The sequence below is a fragment of the Nerophis ophidion genome, linkage group LG03 (genome assembly GCF_033978795.1).
Source record: "Nerophis ophidion isolate RoL-2023_Sa linkage group LG03, RoL_Noph_v1.0, whole genome shotgun sequence".
Taxonomy (NCBI): domain Eukaryota; kingdom Metazoa; phylum Chordata; class Actinopteri; order Syngnathiformes; family Syngnathidae; genus Nerophis; species Nerophis ophidion.
The window spans coordinates 40,885,450-40,907,861 of record NC_084613.1 but is presented as its reverse complement, the minus strand read 5'-3'; the positions used below and the strand labels follow the sequence as shown (position 1 = coordinate 40,907,861).

Here is a 22,412-nt window from a genome sequence, read left to right as displayed (position 1 = left end):
AGGCTAATTAGCTTTTAGCGTAACGTTAGCTCATTTAGCTGTGCGTGCGTGCATGTGTGTGTTAGGGGCAGCAAAGTCCTGCCTGTCTGTTATTTCACTTGAACTCCATGGTGTTCAGGGATGGATAGTCTCCTATTGCTATCGTACTATTTTTTCAGCAATAGTTACATTAATCATTAGTAATGTAGCATCCTAGTTTTGAATGGCAGGGTCCCTGCTATCACATGTTGATAAAAATATAACATTTACGTGTAGTCAATGCTTCAGCGTCGAGCAGATATTCGTTTAGCAGGGCAGCAGCGGACAGGGTAATCTCCCCAAATCATAAAAAACACTTCCCAGTCACAACTATTACAAACATCACTTTGAGCCTGTTGACCTTCTAAAAACTTAAACTGCAGCTCAGCTAGCTCACAGTATAGGCTTGAGGTGAAGGTTAATTAGCTTTTAGCGTAACGTTAGCTCATTTTGCTGTGTGTGTGTGTGTGTGTGTGTGTGTGTGTGTGTGTGTGTGTGTGTGTGTGTGTGTGTGTGCGCACGTGTGTGTGTTAGGAGAAGCAAAGCCCTGTCTGTTATTTCATTGAATTTCATGGTGTTCAGGGATGAATAGTCTCTCCCATTGCTATTGTACTATTTTTTCAGCAATAGTTACATTAATCATTAGTAATGTAGCAGCCTAGTTTTGAATGGCAGGGTCCCTGCTATCACATGTTGATGAAAATATAACATTTACATAATAAAAGTCAACAAGAGGCTTCCCAAATGCTGTAATAAATTAAGCATAATGAGTTGACTTGAAACTGTTTAATGTTTCACTTTTTATATGTAGAAGAAAGGTTTTTTCATTTTATTTAATCAAAGCAACAACTTGATGCAGTTTAATGTGGATTAACACGGGCAGAATTATTATAGTGTTCCCAATGTTAAAAGGATGAAGCCATTGTTTACAAATTTGGTAAATAAATAACCCAAAAATGTATATTTTGTTGTTTTCTTATTGTACTGAAAATGAACCGAACCGTGACCTCTAAACCGAGGTACGTACAGAACCGGAATGTTTGTGTACCGTTACACCCCTAATATTATATATATATATATATATATATATATATATATATATATATATATATATATATATATATATATATATATATATATATATATATGTATACACTCACGGTTTGCCGTGAGTGACTGCTCGCTGCTGTGATAAAGCTAAGTATCGTTCTATCTGTGTGCTTTTGTTTTAAAGCTTTCTTTACTACTTTCCAAACATACTTAGTAGTTCTATTTAACTTGCAAATCACCCGATCTCTGTCTCACCACCCCTTCATCATCCAGGTAGCTGCTAAGTTAACAAAGCTAGTGCTGAGAAGAAGGCGCTGGTCTGAAGGAATCTGCCCCCGCATACCGCGACCACCTGACGACTGTGAGTATGGCATACCTACCAACCCTCCCGGATTTTTCGGGAGACTCCCGAAATTCAGCGCCTTTTCCGAAAACCTTCCGGGACAAATTTTCTTCCGAAAATCTCCCGAAATTCAGGCGGAGCTGGAGGCCACGCCCCCTCCAGCTCCATGCGGACCTGAGTGAGAACAGCCTGTTTTCACGTCCGCTTTCCTACAATATAAACAGCGTGTATGCCCAATGACGTTATAACTGTAGAATGATCGAGGGCGAGTTCTTGGTTTCCTATGTGGGTTTATTGTTAGGCAGTTTCATTAACGTCATCCCAGCGCGGTAACAACACACAACAACAGCAGTCACGTTTTCGTCTACCGTAAAGCAATTTGTCTGCCGTAAACAGCAATGTTGTGACACTCTTAAACAGGACAATACTGCCATCTACTGTACATGCACCACAATACCTCCAGGCAACTTCAACCCTTTACTAATACCCTCCTCTATTCACATCCCATCTCCCCGGATTGTAAATAACCTAATGTAAATAATCAAATGTAATTCTAATGTATATACTTGTTTTTATGCTGTCTGAACTCACTATGTTCTCTGCTCGCTGTACATATCCTACTAAGTAAGACCTACACTGTTTCAATCTCCATTTCTCTGTTGATGCAATTCAGAGGAAATACCGAATGTCAGATCAACTCCATCCATCCATCCATCATCTTCCGCTTATCCGAGGTCGGGTCGCGGGGGCAACAGCCTAAGCAGGGAAACCCAGACTTCCCTCTCCCCAGCCACTTCGTCTAGCTCTTCCCGGGGGATCCCGAGGCGTTCCCAGGCCAGCCGGGAGACATAGTCTTCCCAACGTGTCCTGGGTCTTCCCCGTGGCCTCCTACCGGTTGGACGTGCCCTAAACACCTCCCTAGGGAGGCGTTCGGGTGGCATCCTGACCAGATGCCCGAACCATCTCATCTGGCTCCTCTCGATGTGGAGGAGCAGCGGCTTTACTTTGAGTTCCTCCCGGATGGCAGAGCTTCTCACCCTATCTCTAAGGGAGAGCCCCGCCACACGGCGGAGGAAACTCATTTCGGCCGCTTGTACCCGTGATCTTATCCTTTCGGTCATGACCCAAAGCTCATGACCATAGGTGAGGATGGGAACGTAGATCGACCGCTAAATTGAGAGCTTTGCCTTCCGGCTCAGCTCCTTCTTCACGACAACGGATCGGTACAACGTCCGCATTACTGAAGACGCCGCACCGATCCGCCTGTCGATCTCACGATCCACTCTTCCCTCACTCGTGAACAAGACTCCTAGGTACTTGAACTCCTCCACTTGGGGCAGGGTGTCCTCCCCAACCCGGAGATGGCATTCCACCCTTTTCCGGGCGAGAACCATGGACTCGGACTTGGAGGTCCTGATTCTCATTCCGGTCGCTTCACACTGGGCTGCGAACCGATCCAGCGAGAGCTGAAGATCCCGGTCAGATGAAGCCATCAGGACCACATCATCTGCAAAAAGCAGAGACCTAATCCTGCGGTTACCAAACCGGAACCCCTCAACACCTTGACTGCGCCTAGAAATTCTGTCCATAAAAGTTATGAACAGAATCTGTGACAAAGGACAGCCTTGGCGGACTCCAACCCTCACTGGAAATGTGTTCGACTTACTGCCGGCAATGCGGACCAAGCTCTGGCACTGATCGTACAGGGAACGGACCGCCACAATAAGACAGTCCGATACCCCATACTCTCTGAGCACTCCCCACAGGACTTCCCGAGGGACACGGTCGAATGCCTTCTCCAAGTCCACAAAACACATGTAGACTGGTTGGGCAAACTCCCATGCACCCTCAAGAACCCTGCCGAGAGTATAGAGCTGGTCCACAGTTCCACGACCAGGACGAAAACCACACTGTTCCTCCTGAATCCGAGGTTCGACTATCCGACGTAGCCTCCTCTCCAGTACACCTGAATAAACCTTACCGGGAAGGCTGAGGAGTGTGATCCCACGATAGTTGGAACACACCCTCCGGTCCCCCTTCTTAAAGAGAGGAACCACCACCCCGGTCTGCCAATCCAGAGGTACCGCCCCCGATGTCCACGCGATGCTGCAAAGTCTTGTCAACCAAGACAGCCCCAAAGCATCCAGAGCCTTAAGGAACTCCGGGCGGATCTCTTCCACCCCTGGGGCCTTGCCACCGAGGAGCTTTTAAACTACCTCGGCGACCTCAGCCCCAGAAATAGGAGAGTCCACCACAGATCCCCCAGGCACTGCTACCTCATAGGAAGACGTGTTGGTGGGATTGAGGAGGTCTTCGAAGTATTCCTTCCACCTATCCACAACATCCGCAGTTGAGGTCAGCAGAACACCATCCGCACCATACACGGTGTTAATAGTGCACTGCTTCCCCTTCCTGAGGCGGCGGACGGTGGTCCAGAATCGCTTCGAAGCCGTCCGGAAGTCGTTTTCCATGGCTTCCCCGAACTCCCCCCATGTCCGAGTTTTTGCCTCCGCGACCGCTGAAGCTGCACACCGCTTGGCCTGTCGGTACCTGTCCACTGCCTCCGGAGTCCTATGAGCCAAAAGGACCCGATAGGACTCCTTCTTTAGCTTGACGGCATCCCTCACCGCTGGTGTCCACCAAGGGGTTTTAGGATTGCCGCCCCGACAAGCACCAACTACCTTGCGGCCGCAGCTCCGATCTGCCGCCTCGACAATAGAGGTGCGGAACATGGTCCACTCGGACTCAATGTCCAGCACCTCCCTCGTGACATGTTCAAAGTTCTTCCGGAGGTGGGAATTGAAACTCTCTCTGACAGGAGACTCTGCCAGACGTTCCCAGCAGACCCTCACAATGCGTTTGGGCTGTCCGGCATCCTCCCCCACCATCGCAGCCAACTCACCACCAGGTGGTGATCGGTAGAAAGCTCCGCCCCTCTCTTCACCCGAGTGTCCAAAACATGAGGCCCAAATCCAATGACACAACTACAAAGTCGATCATGGAACTGCGGCCTAGGGTGTCCTGGTGCCAAGTGCACATATGGACACCCTTATGTTTGAACATGGTGTTTGTTAAGGACAAACTGTGACGAGCACAAAAGTCCAATAACAAAACACCACTTGGGTTCAGATCCGGGCGGCCATTCTTCCCAATCACGCCTCTCCAGGTTTCACTGTCGTTGCCAACGTGAGTGTTGAAGTCTCCCAGTAGGACAAGGGAATCACCCGGGGTAGCACTTTCCAGTACGCCCTCGAGTGTTCCCAAAAAGGGTGGGTACTCTGAACTGCTGTTTGGTGCATAAGCACAAACAACAGTCAGGACCCGTCCCCCCACGGAGGGAGGCTACCCTTTCGTCCACCAGGTTGAACTCCAACGTGCAGGCTTTTAGCCGGGGGAAAACAAGAATTGCCAACCCAGCCCGTCGCCTCTCACTGCCGGCAACGCCAGAGTGGAAGAGGGTCCAATCCCTCTCGAGAGAAGTGGTTCCAGAGCCCTTGCTGTGCGTCGAAGTGAGTCCGACTATATCCAGCCGGAATTTCTCGACTTCACGCACTAGCTCAGGCTCTTTCCCCCCAGTGACGTGACGTTCCACGTCCCAAGAGCTAGCTTCTGTAGCCGAGGATCGGACCGCCAAGTGCCCTGCCTTCGGCTGCCGCCCAGCTCACATTGCACCCGACCTCTATGGCCCCTGCTATGGGTGGTGAGCCCATTGGAGGGGTGACCCACGTTGCCTCTTCGGGCTGTGCCCGGCCGGGCCCCATGGGAACAGGCCCGGCCACCAGGCGCTCGCCATCGTGCCCCACCTCCGGGCCTGGCTCCAGAGGGGGGCCCCGGTGACCCGCGTCCGGGCAAGGGAAATCTGGGTCCATGATTTTTCTTCTTCATAAAGGTCTTCGAGCTGCTCTTTGTCTGATCCCTCACCTAGAACCTGTTTGCCTTGGGAGACCCTACCAGGGGGCTTTATGCCCCCGGACAACATAGCTCCTAGGATCATTGGGACACGCAAACTCCTCTACCACGATAAGGTTGCAGCTCAGAGAGGAGTGTCAGATCAACTATTCTTGCGAAAGTTTGCTGGGTTTCCCTCAAATAACAATAATAAGGGCATGCTATGAAGGCGCTGCCTTTGACGCCCTCTACAACACATTCACTCAGCTTGCCAGCCCAGTCACATGTCGTATGAGGCTTCTGTGGACACACGCTGACGATTGCAATGCACATTTGTTTAACAGCCATACAGGTCACACTGAGAGTGCCCGTTTAAACAACTTTAACACTGTTACTAATATGAGCCACACTGTGAACCCACACCAAACAAGAATGACAAACACATTTCGGGAGAACATCGGCACTGTAACACAACATAAACACAAAATAACAAATACCCAGAATCCCATGCATCCCTACTCTTCCGGGCTACATTATGCACCACCGCTAGCCTCAAATCCCCCCACCCCCTCCGTGCGTCGGTTGGGATGGACGGGGTTGGGGGGGACGGGGTTTGGTGATAGCGGGGGTGTATAATGTAGCCCAGAAGAGTTAGGGATGCATGGGATTCTGGGTATCTTTATTCTTGTTTGGTGTGGGTTCACAGTGTGGCGCATATTTGTAAGAGTGTTAAAGTTGTTTATATTACAACCCTCAGTGTAACCTGTATGGCTGTTGACTAAGTATGCGTTGCAGTCACTTTCATGTGTTAACAGAGGGAAAATATAAAATGTGACCAGTCGGCACGCAGATCGTGTGGTGTTAAAGCGGGCGCGACAACATGTTGTAGAGGGGGTTAAAGGCATTGCCATCACTGCACACCCTCAATATTGAAGTCCAGGTGAAAATTGGAGAATGTTATCCCCGGGTAATTTCTGAGAGATGCACTAAAATTTCGGAAACCTCCCAGTATAACTGTTGGGGTCTGCAATTTAAAATGTGACCAGTCGGCACGCAGATCGCGTGGTGTTAAAGCGGGCGCAACGACATGTTGTAGAGGGGGTTAAAGGCATTGCCATCACTGCACACCCTCAATATTGAAGTCCAGGTGAAAATTGGAGAATGTTATCCCCGGGTAACACGCACACACGCACGCACGCACGCACGCACGCACACTCACACGCACACGCGCGCACACACACACACACACACACACACACACACACACACACACACACACACACACACACACACACACACACACACACACACACACACACACGTGAGCCGAGCGGTGCCGATCGTTCCTGGTGCCCTCCAGATACAGCACACTGGCATCCTGCAGCCTGTGACAAACAGTGTCTTGTACGGGACTCGCGTCTTTTGCCTCAAATACGTGACGTCAGGGGTAATACGGGACAGTTGGCCTATCGTCAGGTGTTTCATGAGATTCAAGAGCTGTTGGTGTTTCCCTTTGAGACACTAGTGATTTAGGGCTATATAAGTAAACATTGATTGATTGATTGATTAACCATGTTTAATCATTACCTCATCATTACCATCATTACCTCTGCATGTTCAGTAGGGCCCACACAGCTGACAACAGCGCTTTCTAATAAGAAAATAAAAATTTGATGTTCACCTGTCAATAAGTCTGCTTTGCATTCTGACAGCATCAACAAACCTATCCAAACTATCTTTTACGCTGTAATGATTTACGGTTTATGACAATGGAAAATACTTATATCGAGCTTGTGTACTCATTTCACATTGCTTCCTCATTAACGTAAATGTGCTTTGTGTTCATCTATATATTTAAACATAGGTATCTTAAGTTTCTGGTATCATTTACATTATTCTACTGCTTTGAGTTTTCATCACAAGGTATAGAAGCCAAGGAAAAGATGTCAGCTATCTATTCGCTACACGGTTCAGTGGGTGGGAATGGGGGAGTTCTTAGGGCACATTAATAGACATGGGGCAAAATCATCGGCACAGGGCGCACTGTGTGCCCGTCACACTGACAGATGAGGTTGTCTCCTAGACATCTGTGGGACAACAGGAAGCCGAGCAGCTGAAGGGAAATATATGAGTTTGGCCTTGTTGTACACTTTCACTCTGTCTCGCCATCACACACGAGGGAAAGTTAGTGATTGATAAATGAGGGGAGCAGAGCAGTGCCTTTTTTCCCCATCTCAAATCTAAGTCAGGTCTCTTCTAAGTCAGTGACTGGGCTTGTGTGCAATGTACAGCTGAATACCCAGAATTTAAAAACTTAGCAAAATTATAAAAATTTATGCGGATCATGAAACATTCCCATGCATGATTGCTGCATGAAAGCTCAGCTAAACTGAGCTAAGGAATTACTAACTGCACCAGTGTTTTGTTTTCTGGCTTTCGATTTCAGCATAGGAAAGACATACACACATCTCTATTCTAGTTGTTCTGTACAATACAGCTAAAGTGACAATAGGTAAACATACAAAAAAAAGTATTTCACTTAGCAAAATGCTGTAAATAACTTTTTGTAAAGAAACTCACCTCTCCGGTAAATACAGTTTTGCTATCCTGCTAACCTTCTTTTGCCCTAGATTGCCAAAATTCCTGCGGCTGTGGGGGCGTGGTCACCATAATGTCATTGTGTAATTTGCATAAATTGCTATTATCATAAAACGTTTTCTAAAAAGGCAAACACATGTATATATACATTTAAAAAACTGTTATTATTAATTAGTATTAACATATATTTTCTGTTTTGCTCTATATTAAATTGTTGCTGCTTATTGTACAATGTATTTTGTTGGGAATATTTCAAGTGTCTACAGACTTTTTGTGATTGTTTCTTTATTAAAAACGACTAGCAACAAATCTAACATATCTTTTTATTGTAGAATTTACTCGTGTTTAGAGACTCTACTTTTGTCCTTCGATGTCCCGGCGAAAAGCGAGCGGTAGCGAGTATGTCACACTTGCTTTGCACTGCTGCTTGAGTTAGACTTTCTCTCTTTGAAAGCAGCCACTGTCTTCTTAATATTTGCACATTTTAGAGATTGTTCTCCGCGGGTATATCTGGAATATACTAATGGTACGTCCACAAAAAGGGAATACGCGGTCGAAAATGGGTGGATGGATGGCACATCACAGACATGTAGACTACCTTCCAGACTATCGCGTAAGTCTTGTTTACTTCATCATAACATCCTGTTTCGGCAGCGCTGTTGAATGCAATTTGCCTGCTTTTAACAAACTGTTAACTTCAAAAGTAAGAGAGGTGTCGGCACATGTTTTACAAACTGAAACTACATCTCTCTTGAGCAAACATGTGATCGGAGCCGTTCCACAAAAGGAGATGCATCAGGACTTCTACTGCCGCAACGTCCTAGTTCCCAAAAAAGGAAGAGAGTCAAATTTAATGTTGCAGCGTTATTATACATTTTTAAAGTCACGGGACCTGATGGATATCCTCACAAATTTATACATTTTTTAAGTCACGGGACCAGATGGATATCCTCATAAATTTAAAACAATATTTTGGCATATGATAGCCGTCATGTTTTTGGGCATGTACAATTGTTTAAATCCATCTGCCTTCAGCAAACACTTAACAAAGCTTCATTTTCTCTCCCCATGAAAAAAGAAAATGATTCCTTATCATGATCCTAGCTTGTTAAATGTAGACTTTAAACAGTGATACAAATTGCTGGCTTTACGTCAAACTGGGTTTATTTAGAATAGGCGCTCCTTTTCAAATCTTAGGCGTCTTTTCAATATATTGTACAGTGTACCTTCTTTTAACACTGAAGAAGCAGTGATATCTATGGATGCTGAAAAGGTATTTGACAGAGTGGAGTGGAATTGTCTGTTTTTGTCTTGGAGAGATTCGGCTTTGATAACAGTTTTATTTCCTGGATTAAGTTTCTTTATTCATCTCCTGAGGCCTTGGTCAAGACAAACAATATTCAATCCAAAATGTTCGTCTCCATCATTTTACACAGCACGTTTGCCCCGAAATCATTGCTTTTTGCTCTTGCCACTGAGTCTCTATCTATGGCAACCTATAAATTGGAAGTATCTGTTGACGTAACTAAATATCTCCACAATGCCTTAAATGTAGGGCTGGGCAATATGGCAGTTTATTAATACCTCAATATCTTTAGGCCATGTCACCACACACTATATATATCTCAATATTTTGCCTTTGCCTTGAATTAACACTTGATGCATATAATCACACCAGTATGACGGTTCTATATGTCTACATTAACACCTTCTTGTTCATACTGCATCAATATATGCTCATTTTAAACCTTCATGCAGAGAGGGAAATCACATTTAAGTCACTTTACCAAAACTGCATTTATTAAACAGTTATTAAGCAGTGGCACAAACATTCATCCATCCAGCCATCCATTTTCTACCGCTTGTCCCTTTTGGGATCACCGCAACAATTATGTCATTTCCAAAACAGAAAGTGCAAGATTGTCAGAGACATTTTAAAAACAAGCTATTAGTGCATGATGTCATTAAGATTACATATCAAAACAACACTAAATTAAAGTGCACTTTTGGTACAGAACGCCACTACAATAGTTTAAAACAAATAAAGTAAACTTTTGTGCCTGATGTCACACAAAATATTTCAAAAACTGTACAATATAAATGATCTGCATAACAGGAATTCAAATAGTGTACGTCCTTCGCTATGTGGTTGGTTCCTGCGGACGTTATCTCCTTCTGTTTTTTACTATTTTCTTCATACGGTGTTGATCAGGAAATGGTTGCTTCGGCATTTTGTTGGTGTGGCACCAGCCAAGATGTTGACATGCGGAGTTTCAAGGACTCTTCATTTTCTAGCGGGTGACTTTTCAAATGATGCTACACATTAGTAGTGCTGCCACTTTTTGTATCAACGCTTTTGCGGCATACTTGACATATTACGGTTATCTGTTCTACATCTTCCCACCGCCAGACAATGGACCCCGTGCTGTTTTTCTTGGAATTAATAATTCCTTCATTTTCTACCAGGTTCGCACCTTCTTTCTCTCGTATTACCACTCGCACCGCTCCGCTAGCATCACAGCTAATGTTACCCATGCCGCTACCTGTCTGCTTGGCGAAGGCGTATGACGTTGCACACGCGAGAGTATGTGACGTATGTAACAAGTGCGCTTGTTTTATGTCTCTGTGAGAAGGAGACAAAGAGTGAGAAGAGGCCGTGATGTAATGCCCGCAGCTTACAGCGTGAGAACATATACTCGAATATCACAATATAGTCATTTTCATTTATTGCACAGAGACAAACCCCTCTGTGCATAATGGGATCCAAACATAAGGGGTAAAACAAAAAAATACGTGGTGAAAATAATAAGAAAAGTAAAAAAATCTCATATCTTCATTAAAAAACATTAAGCTATGCTCAATTATTCAGCTAACAAAAGAACACATTTGAAAAAAAGGCCCACGGTTTAAGAGAAATGTTTTTAACTGTCAGCACTAACATGAATATAATTGACCTTCAACAATGTTTTTTTTTATAAGTAAACAATATTAATGAGACATACACACAAACATTTTTAGCCAGGAAAACCAACCTACCAACTGCTTCATGATGTTGTGTGACAGGCTGTGCTCTGAAATAAATGTTATTAAATAATTACTTGTTGCATGAAAAAATAAATAAAAATGGACAGAATTACTTTGCAAAAAACGTAATTAATTACTAGATAAACTAATTATAGCGACACTTTAAGAAAAAACTTTAAATATCTGGCGTAATGAAGTTGAGACGAGTTTCATGACAGCAGTGTGTGCATTTGTGTGAGTGCTTTTAAAAGTCCTTCTTTACATACTTGCCAACCTTGAGACCTCCAATTTCGGGAGGTGGGGGGTGTGTCAGGGTGGGGCGGAGGCGTGGTTGGGGGCTGGGGGTGTGGTTAAGAGGGGAGGAGTATAATTCACCAACTCGAGTATTTCATATATATATGTATATATATATATATATATATATATATATATATATATATATATATATATATATATATATATACATACATATACACATATATATATATACACACACACATATATATGTATATATATATGTATGAAATACTTGACTTTCAGTGAATTCTAGCTATATATATTTATCTTATTATATATATGAATAAAAGAAATAGTTGAATTCACGACGGCACTTATCAAATACACTAATAAAAACACAGTTGTTCTAATAACAGTACTGTGCTTGCTGGTTACTAAAAAAAACCAACAACACTTACCTTTCACTATTTGAGTAACCTTTGTTCTGCCATTTGCGTATTGGCGAGCGATCTCCAAATCCGGGAACATATCCTTCCACAGATTTGTTGTAGACATCCGCAAATGAGAACGGGATGTTGCTTCCAGCTATCAGCAAAGCCATCTTTGTCTCAGCATAAGTTGCACCATCGGGTCTCCATTTTGCGAGGTGGCGCATAATACTGGGTTGTGAACGATGCTGCGCTGCGAACGCTTTGTGCTTCGCTGACCGTTCATGGCTGAGTATATCTGTTCGGCCGCCGTGTTAAATGGAGAAGTCTGTTCTACAAAATTTACAGGCAACATACCCCTTCCCTTTCGAACTCTTCAGGATAAACTGAAATTCTTGTTTCCAATCGTTCTAGAACTTGCAAGCGTATTTCTTTATTTTGCTTGTCGACGGTGTAATATATCGGGTTGGAGTCAATAATCAGGCGACGTGATGAAGTTACGTCTCTTTACTGTGGGCTTCTGAACAGACTCCCTAATGCATATGTTCCTTGACTGCACTTAAATGTAGAATATATTTATATTATTCATATATTATACAAACCCGGTTTCCATATGAGTTGGAAAATTGTGTAAGTGTAAATATAAACGGAATACAATGATTTGCAAATCATTTTCAACCCATATTCAGTTGAATATGCCACAAAGACAACATATTTGATGTTCAAACTGATAAACTTTTTTTTTTTTGCAAATAAACATTAACTTTAGAATTTGATTCCAGCAACACGTGACAAAGAAGTTGGGAAAGGTGGCAATAAATACTGATAAAGTTGAGGAGTGCTCATCAAACACTTATATGGAACATCCTACAGGTGTGCAGGCTAATTGCAGGCTAATTGGGAACAGTTGGGTGCCATGATTGGGTATAAAAACAGCTTCCATGAAATGCTAAGTAATTCACAAACAAGGATGAGGTGAGGGTCACCACTTTGTAAGCAAATTGTCGAACAGTTTTGGAACAACATCTCTCAACGAGCTATTCCAAGGAATTTAGGGATATACCATCTACAGTCCGTAAAATCATCAAAAAGTTCAGGGGAATGTGGAGAAATCACTGCACGTAAGCGATGATATTACGGACTTTTGATCCCTCAGGCGCTACTGCATCAAAAACCGACATAAGTGTGTAAAGGATATCACCACAAGGGCTCAGGAACACTTAAAAAAAAACTCTGTCAGTAACTACAGTTGGTCGCTACATCTGTAAGTGCGAGTTAAAACTCTACTATGCAATACCAAACCCATTTATCAACAATATCCTGAAACATCGCCGGTTTGGCTGGGCCCGAGCTCACCTAAGATGGACTGATGCAAAGTGGAAAGGTGTTCTGTGGTCTGACAAGTCCACATTTCAAATTGTATTTGGAAACAGAGGATGTGGTGTCCTCCAGAACAAAGAGGAAAATAACCATTCGGATTGTTATAGGCGCAAAGTTCAAAAGCCAGCATCTGTGATGGTATGGGGGTGCATTAGTGCCCAAGACATGGGTAACTTACACATCTGTGAAAGCACCATTAAAAGGTCCATACAGGTTTTGGAGCAACATATGTTGTCATCCAAGCAACTTTATCTTGGACGCCCCTGCTTATTTCAGCAAGACAAGTGTTACAACAGCGTGGCTTCGTAAAAAAAGAGTGCGGGTACTTTCCTGGCCCGCCTGCAGTCCAGACCTGTCTCCCATCCAAAATGTGTGGCGCATTATGAAGCGTAAAATACGACAGTGGAGACCCCGGACTGTTGAATGACTGAAGCTCTACATAAAACAAGAATGGGAAAGAATTCCACTTTCAAAGCTTCAACAATTAGTTTCCTCAGTTCCCAAACGTTTATTGAGTGTTGTTAAAAGAAAAGGTGACATAACACAGTGGTGAACATGTCCTTTCCCAACTACTTTGGTACGTGTTGCAGCCATGAATCTCTAAGTTAATTATTATTTGAAAAAAAAAAAAGTTTATAAGTTTAAACGTCAAATATCTTGTCTTTGTAATGCATTCAATTGAATATGGGTTGAAATGGATTTGCAAATCATTGTATTCCGTTTATATTTACATCCAACACAATTTCCCAACTCATATGGAAAAGGGGTTTGTATATTATATATATAATATATTATATATATTATATTATTATCATTGTTTATTGTGAGCGAACTGTGGTGCTGAATTTCCCCTAGGGATCAATAAAGTACATTCTATTCTATTCTATTCTATGTACAGTAGATGGCAGTATTGTCCTGTTTAAGAGGGTCACAACTTTGCTGAGTCAGGTTCTCATGGAGCTGGAGGGGGGTGGCCTCCAGCTCCGCCTGAATTTCGGGAGAAAATTTGTCCCGGGAGGTTTTCGGGAGAGGCGCTGAATTTGGGGAGTCTCCCGGAAAATCCGGGAGGGTCGGCAAGTATATTCTATTATCCAGGTGAAAGGCATGATTTATGATCTAGAATAAACTTTCACGAGCAAAGGAAGCACCTTACCACTTGATGATGATGATGTAAACATTGGCACACAAGTTCGTGATCACGGCGCCGCTATACAAATGTTGTCTGCGTTTGCGCTTATAATAACAATATCACTAATACTTGATTAATATTCAGGTCAAGAAATGTAAATGGTGTATTGTTGGTTATTTTTGGATATTTTTATATCGGGTTTTATGGGCGTAATAGAGGACCTCCCGTAGACTCTGCTGTAAGCGGACATTTATTTAATTCAATTTACGAGTCAGAATGCATTAAAAAATACATCCGTCGTCATGTCTTTCATAATGATCGTGAACGATAGGCAAATCTCAAAAAAAAGGTGCAATTCCCTCCTAATAAATAGATTGAATGTGTTTAAATGGAAATATTTTCTTGTCAACGAACTGTATAGTTTAGATGGCAGTTAGTCACTTCAATCAAAGATTTGTTCAATATTCCCTCCGACCCTCGTAATAACTAGCGCGCAGAGCAGTTTGTGTTAAGCTTTAGAGTGGGGAAAAAAAGTTGTCTTTTGACCAGTTCTTCCAACTACGACCTTGTTTCTTTTGCGTTGGAAGACTGAGTGTGTGTGCTAGGGGCTCCAGGTCCGCTCCCCTCTGTGCATGCAGAGGACGGATGAACACGAACGGTTTTCAGGATGCACAAAGTGATCAGTGACACTTCCGCGTCAATCAGTTGTCTACTTGGTTATGGTTATCCCTACGTTTATTTCAAACTTGCTATACACATGGGCGAAAAGTTTACAGATGAAACGATTGATATATAACACAAAAAAAAGCTTGACCGCAGTGGGCAGCAGCACTGTATACATAGGAGCACAGTTATAATAGTGTTGCTAATATTTGTGTCCCTCTTTCTCACTCCTGAAATATTACCTTGTGGTAAGTGATACATGACATCTATTTTGTTAGAAAATGTCCTTACAGTGGATATGTTAAATGTGGCAGAAAGCACTTTTACACTGACTAAATTCCAGCATTAGGACTAAGTTTCTGCGATGAGGTGGCGACTTGTCCAGGGTGTACTCTGCCTTCCGCCCGATTGTAGCTGAGATAGGCGCCAGCGCCCCCCGCGAGCCCAAAAGGGAATAAGCGGTAGAAAATGGATGGATGGATGGATGGACTAGGTTTTTGAGACACATTTCAAGCACCTAGTGAGGATAAGCGGTATATAAAATGTATGGCTGACATTTCAAACACTACTGTGGACCCGTAAGACTTTTTGGGAATTGTTGAAAATAAAAGTAAAATATGGGAAAAGATTTTGTTGACGAAAAATTTTAACCAACCGATTACTAACCACAACAAATGTTGGCGAGAACAATGACGACGTTCACTGACAATTTAGTCAACCAATAAAAACGAGACATGTTGACATACAGACAGAATCTAATCGTCTTCGGGCAGTTGGGACAAATAAGGGAATTTATCCAATCACAGTAGCATGTGGGAGAGGGTCAGGGGGGTAAATCACGACAGGGATCCAAACCAAACTACGTCTTTGTAAGGCAAGGCGTTAAGACTCTTTTTTAAAGGGGAACATTATCACAATTTCAAAAGGGTTAAAAACAATAAAAAATCAGTTCCCAGTGGCTTGTTGTATTTTTTGAAGTTTTTTTCAAAATTTTACCTGTCCCCAAATATCCCTAAAAAAAGCTTTAAAGTGCTTGATTTTTGCTATTTGCGAAGCGACTATCCATTTCCCTGTGACGTCATACAGTGCTGCCAATGTAAACAAACAACGGCGAATACCACAGCAAGATATAGCGACATTAGCTCGGATTCAGACTCTGATTTCAGCGGCTTAAGCGATTCAACAGATTACGCATGTATTGAAACGGATGGTTGGAGTATGAAAGGATTGAAGAAGAAACTGAAGCTATTGAGCGAATAGCTATTGACGCTATTCATAGCCATAGCATGGCCGAAGAGCTGCGTTAGCATCGCCGGTAAAATGTGCGGACCAAACGATCAGGACTTTTGAATCTCGTGACACTGGAGCAACTTAAATCCTCCGATTGGTAAGTGTTTTTTTCACATTAAATGTGGGTGGAAGGAAACGTAATATAGTTGCAAATGCATCTGCAGGTTATCCATACATCTCTGTGCCATGTCTGATTTAGCACCGCCGGTAAATAGCATGATAGCATTTATTAGCGTAGCATGTTAGCATCGATTAGCTGGCAGTCAACATCAATAAAACACACCTTTGTGAATTTGTTGATTTTATAATTGCAAATGTATCTGCAGGTTATCCATACATCTCTGTGCCATGTCTGCTTTAGCACCGCCGGTAAATAGCATGTTAGCGGCGATCAGCGTAGCATGTTAGCATCGATTAGCTGGCAGTCACGCCGTAACCAAATATGTCTGCTTAACACATAAGTCAACATCAACAAAACTCACCTTTGTTATTTCGTTGAATTTATCGTTGCAGATGCATCTGCAGGTTATCCATCTCTGTGCCATGTCTGTCATCGCCGGTAAAATGTGGAGACACTTTGGCACATTCAATGGGGGTCTGGCGGCAGACACTTTCGCATCTTCGGGCCAGTGGTGCAACTTGAATCCCTCCCTGATCGTGTTGTTACATCCTCCGACAACACACCGACGAGGCATGATGTCTCCAAGGTTCCAAAAAATAGTCAAAAAAACTGAAAATAACAGAGCTGAGACCCGGTGTTTGTAATGTGTTGAAAATGAAAATGGCGGCTGTATTACCTCGGTGACGTCACGTTCTGACGCCATCGCAAAAAGAGCGATAAACAGAAAGGCGTTTAATTCGCCAAAAATCACCCATTTAGAGTTCGGAAATCGGTTAAAAAAATATATGGTCTTTTTTCTGCACCATCAAGGTATATATTGACGCTTACATAGGTCCGGTGATAATGTTCCCCTTTAAAGTAAAAACATAACTAAATTGTAGGGGTGCAACGATTAACCAAATAATGACTGAAGAAAACTTCCTACGGTTGTGAAAATTATCTTAAAAACAAGATTAATAACTGCTTGGTGCCAGCTCGCTATTTTAAATGCTAACATGAAGAAGGAACATCCATTCAATCGTCCATTTCCTATCACTTGTCCCTTTAAGGGACACAGGGGTTTTCTTATCCCAGCTGCACTCGGGTGGAAGGCAGGGTACACCCTGGACATGTCGCCACCTCATTGCAACATACCCCAATCTAGGCTTATTTAAACACAAAACTGTCTGAACAACTAAGATATTAAATTATGCACATTGAAGCTGTACTTTCATAGAACGGAATTATGCTGATCAAGGTTTCCTCAGAGAAAAAGAGACGGAGGTGTTTATATGGTGCGTTGGAAGACCGCAGAACAGAGTAGGCCACAATAATACATAATTATAACATATTTAGCTTGTTACTGTCTATTCTTTTAAATCAATCTTAATGTGCTACAGTACAAACTAATATTTAAAACAATAAAAGCTTAGCCATTAAAACAGATCCAACAATCAGTAAAGCATAAGTGAAATGAAATAATATTTCTATTGCGCTTTTTTATCTAAAGACTCAAAGCTCTGTAATTAGTGAACCCAATATCTACATCTTTAAGCTACATATAAAGCAGTGTGGGTGGCACTGGAAGCAGGTTAGTAAAGTGTCTTGGTCAAAGACACGACGGCCGTGATCAGGATAGCAGAAGCGGAAATGGAACCTGGAACCCTCAAGTTGCTACCACAGCTGCTATACCAACCGAGCCACACCGTCCCAAAAAAAACCAAGACATGCAAAGTAGTGGGTTTTCTAACAGTGTATCTATTTATTTTAGATATCGATCCATCCATTTTCTACCGCTTATTCCCTTTTGGGGTCGCGGGGGGCGCTGGTGCCTACCTCAGCTACAATCGAGCGGAAGGCGGTGTACAACCTGGACAAGTCTCCACCTCATCGCAGTTATTTTAGATATGTTTTCTAAAATACAACTTTGTCAAAGTTATAAGTACTTTTTGAGCACATTCAACAATATAGCGATAATGATAACCATGACGATTTTGGTCACGATAACCGTGATATAAAAGTGTTATATTGTGACATCCCTACTGTACTGTATAACAGAAAGCAGGCCAAAGCTAATATTTTGAAATTACTCATACTATACTGAATCACGTTTTCTATTAACAGTAGAGCAGGAGAAAGACAACTTACTCTACTACTGCTTTTGTTGTACACCATAAGCGAGCTTGTCCGCCAATTTAATAAGCAAGATACCTATACAGTGCACTTTAATTAATGTCCAAGGTACACTGTTCAGCTTTTATTTGCACAACTTGACAAACCACAAGACAAAATTTGTCATTTTTCAATATAACAAAAAAAGAAAGACAGGTATGTGAGATATATATACTGTACGTTCTAGATTTTCAACACTGGCTGCTGTATTTAAATGGGACAGTGTCCAAGACGACAATTGTGCACACTGTATAGTTATACACAATACAGAGTAAAACTACCAGACATTTTCTTCATATTATCTTTTTACTCATATTATTCAACATTTGAAAAAAGGCTTAATTTCATTACACAGTAAGTGTGAAATGTAATTATTGTTATATTCATTGGTTGCAGGTCTTGTTGTAATGTAGTTTTTGAGATGCTCTGCAACAACCTTTATACAAGTAGTTTCAAGACAACTTCAAATATGCTTTATACAGTAGAACCTCTATCTACAATTTAGCACAAAAAAAACTACACACTTTGAAGACACTATAATATGCATATATACATATGGGGAAGGGGGGTATTAGGATGACAGGGGATGCAAAACATTAACAGTGCAATACGTTTTCATAACATGGTCACTACTGCCTACTTTGTCTTGTTATATTCTTATTTTACTGTTATATTGTTATTCCCATTGTTTTTATTCTTTTTGTAATGTTTCTCTATTTTGTTTCCTTTTAAACCCCCATTATTTACTTTTTACTTTTTTTTAAATTGATCTCAACTCTGTACACTGCTGCTGGAATTTTAATTTTCCTGAAGAGTTCTCTCCTGAAGGAATCAATAAAGTACTATCTATCTATCTATCTATGTGTATATACACATATGTATATATTATATATGCAAACCCTGTTTCCATATGAGTTGGGAAATTGTGCTAGATGTAAATATAAACGGAATACAGTGATTTGCAAATCATTTTCAACCCATATTCAGTTGAATATGCCACAAAGACAAGATATTTGATGTTCAAACTGATAAACATTTTTTTTTTTGCAAATAATCATTAACTTCAAAATTTGATGCCAGCAACACGTGACAAAGAAGTTGGTAAAGGTGGCAATAAATACTGATAAAGTTGAGGAATGCTCATCAAACACTTATTTGGAACATCCCACAGGTGTGCAGGCTAATTGGGAACAGGTGGGTGCCATGATTGGGTATAAAAAGAGCTTCCCAAAAAATGCTCGGTCTTTCACAAGAAAGGATGGGGCGAGGTACACCCCTTTGTCCACAACTGCGTGAGCAAATAGTCAAACAGTTTAAGAACAACGTTTCTCAAAGTGCAATTGCACGAAATTTAATGATTTCAACATCTACGGTCCATAATATCAAAAGGTTCAGAGAATCTGGAGAAATGACTCCACGTAAGCGGCATGGCCAGAAACCAACATTGAATGACCGTGACCTTCGATCCCTCAGATGGCACTGTATCAAAAACCGATATCAATCTCTAAAGGATATCACCACATGGGCTCAGGAACACTTCAGAAAACCACTGTCACTAAAAGCAGTTTGTCGCTATATCTGTAAATAAAAGTTAAAGCTCTACTGTTTGTAGCCAAAGCCATTTATCATCAACATCCAGAAACGCCGCTGGCTTCTCTGGGCCCGAGATAATCTAAGATGGACTGATGCAAAGTGGAAAAGTGTTCTGTGGTCTGACGAGTCCACATTTCAAATAGTTTTTGGAAATATTCGACATTGTGTCATCCGGACCAAAGGGGAAGCGAACCATTCAGACTGTTATCGACGCAAAGTTCAAAAGCCAGCATCTGCTCGACTTCCTCATAGACAGACCCCAATCTGTGAGATTAAGCAAAAACACCTCCGGTGCCATCTCCCTTAGAACCGGCTCCCCCCAGGGCTGCGTCCTGAGTCCACTGCTGTTCACGTTGATGACTCATGACTGCTGCGCCAGGTCCACTACTAACCACATTGTGAAGTATTCGGACAACACGACAGTGGTGGGCTTCATCAGTGACACCAAGGACATGGACTACAGGGAGGAGGTGAAACATCTGCTTGACTGGTGCAAAACCAATAACCTGGTCCTGAATGTCAACAAGACCAACAAGATCATCGTTGACTTCAGGAAGCACCAGTCCAGCCACGCTCATCTCTACATAAACGGCACAGCGGTGAAGATGGTAAGCAACACCAAGTTCCTGGGGGTGCAGATAACTGACAATATAACCTGGTCCCTACACACCGGTGCTCTTGTAAAAAGAGCTCAGCAGCACATACACTTTTGCGTCGGATGAAAAAAACACAGTTCCATCCACCCATTCTCACCACATTCTACAGAGGTAGTATAGCGAGCCTGCTGACCAACAGCATCTCTGTCTGAACTGGAGCCTGCAGAGCCTCAGACTGGAAGTCTCTCCAGAGAGTGGTGAGGACGGCAGAAAAGATCATCAGGACTCCTCTTCCTCCTATCCAGGAGATCGCAAATAGCCGCTGCCTGACCAGGGCTAAGAACATCTTCAAAGACTCCTCCCAACCCCACCAAATACTTTTTTACGGCTGGACTCTAGAAAGAGGTTCCGCAGTCTCCGAAGCAGAACCTCCAGGTTCTGTAACAGCTTCTTCCCTCAGGCCGTAAGACTCTTGAATGCATCATAACTAATCCATCCCCTCAACTCCCCCCAAAATGGATTAACTGGCTAGAATAAAAAAGACAATATAACATATATTCATAAACGTGGACGCAACTGAAAAAGTGCAATATATTTATCTGTACAGTAATCTATTTATTTATTTATATATATATGTATTTATTTTATATATACATTTATTTAATTATATATGCACCTTATTGCTTTTTTTATCCTGCACTACCATGAGCTTATGCAACGAAATTTCGTTCTTATCTGTGCTGTAAAGTTCAAATTTCAATGACAATAAAAAGGAAGTCTAAGTCTAGTCTAAGTCTGTGATCGTATGGGGGTGCAATTAGTGCCAAAGACATGGGTAAATTACACATATGTGAAGGCACCATTAATGCTAAAAGGTACATACAGGTTTCAGAACATATGCTGCCAACTAAGCGCCGTCTTTTTCATGGACGCCCCTGCTTAGTTCAGCAGGACAAGGCCAAGCCACGTTCAGCACGTATTACAACAGCGTGGCTTCGTAAAAAAAGAGTGCGGGTACTTTCCTGGCCCGCCTGCAGTCCAGACCTGTCTCCCATCCAAAATGTGTGGCGCATCATGAATCGTAAAATACGACAGCGGAGACCCCAGACTGTTGAACAGCTGAAGCTCTACATAAAACAAGAATGGGAAAGAATTCCACTTTCAAAGCTTCAACGAATAGTTTCCTCAGTTCCCTAACGTTTGAGTGTTGTTAAAAGAAAAGGTGGTGAACATGCCCTTTCCAAACTACTTTGGCACGTGTTGAAGCCATGAAATTTTCAGTTAATTAATATTTAGTTAATGAGTTTGAACATCAAACATCTTGTCTTTGTAGTGCATTCAAATGAATATGGGTTGAAAAGGATTTGCAAATTATTGTATTCCGTTTATATTTACATCTAACACAATTTCCCAACTCATATGGAAACAGGGTTTGTATATATATATATATATATATATATATATATATATATATATACATACATATATATGCCTATATATATATATATATATATATATAAATATATATATACATACACATATATATATATACACACATATATATATACATACACACATATATGTATATATATATATATATATATATATATATATACATACACATATACATATATACATACAAACACACATATATATACATACACACACACACAAATATATATATATATATATATACATGCGTATATGTATATATATATGTAAATATATATATACATACACATATATATACATACACACACATATATATATATACATACACATATACATATATACATACAAACACACATATATATACATACACACACACACACACATATATACATACAAACACACATATATATACATACACACACACACACACAAATATATATATATATATCTA

At 41.8% G+C, this 22,412-nt stretch overlaps 1 protein-coding gene across 4 annotated transcripts in view; it reads right to left on the bottom strand.

Moving 5' to 3' along the window:
* zfyve28 (zinc finger, FYVE domain containing 28) overlaps window positions 1-22,412 on the bottom strand; it is a 118,585-nt gene that overhangs the window by 66,145 nt on the left and 30,028 nt on the right. The window contains exon 1 of one of the 4 annotated variants that reach the window (XM_061895226.1): window positions 7,880-7,919. The exons of the other annotated variants lie outside the window; for them this stretch is intronic. The gene's annotated coding sequence lies outside the window, so the exon portion shown is untranslated. Of the gene's footprint in view, window positions 1-7,879; window positions 7,920-22,412 lie in introns of those variants that run through there. 4 annotated transcript variants of the gene reach the window in all.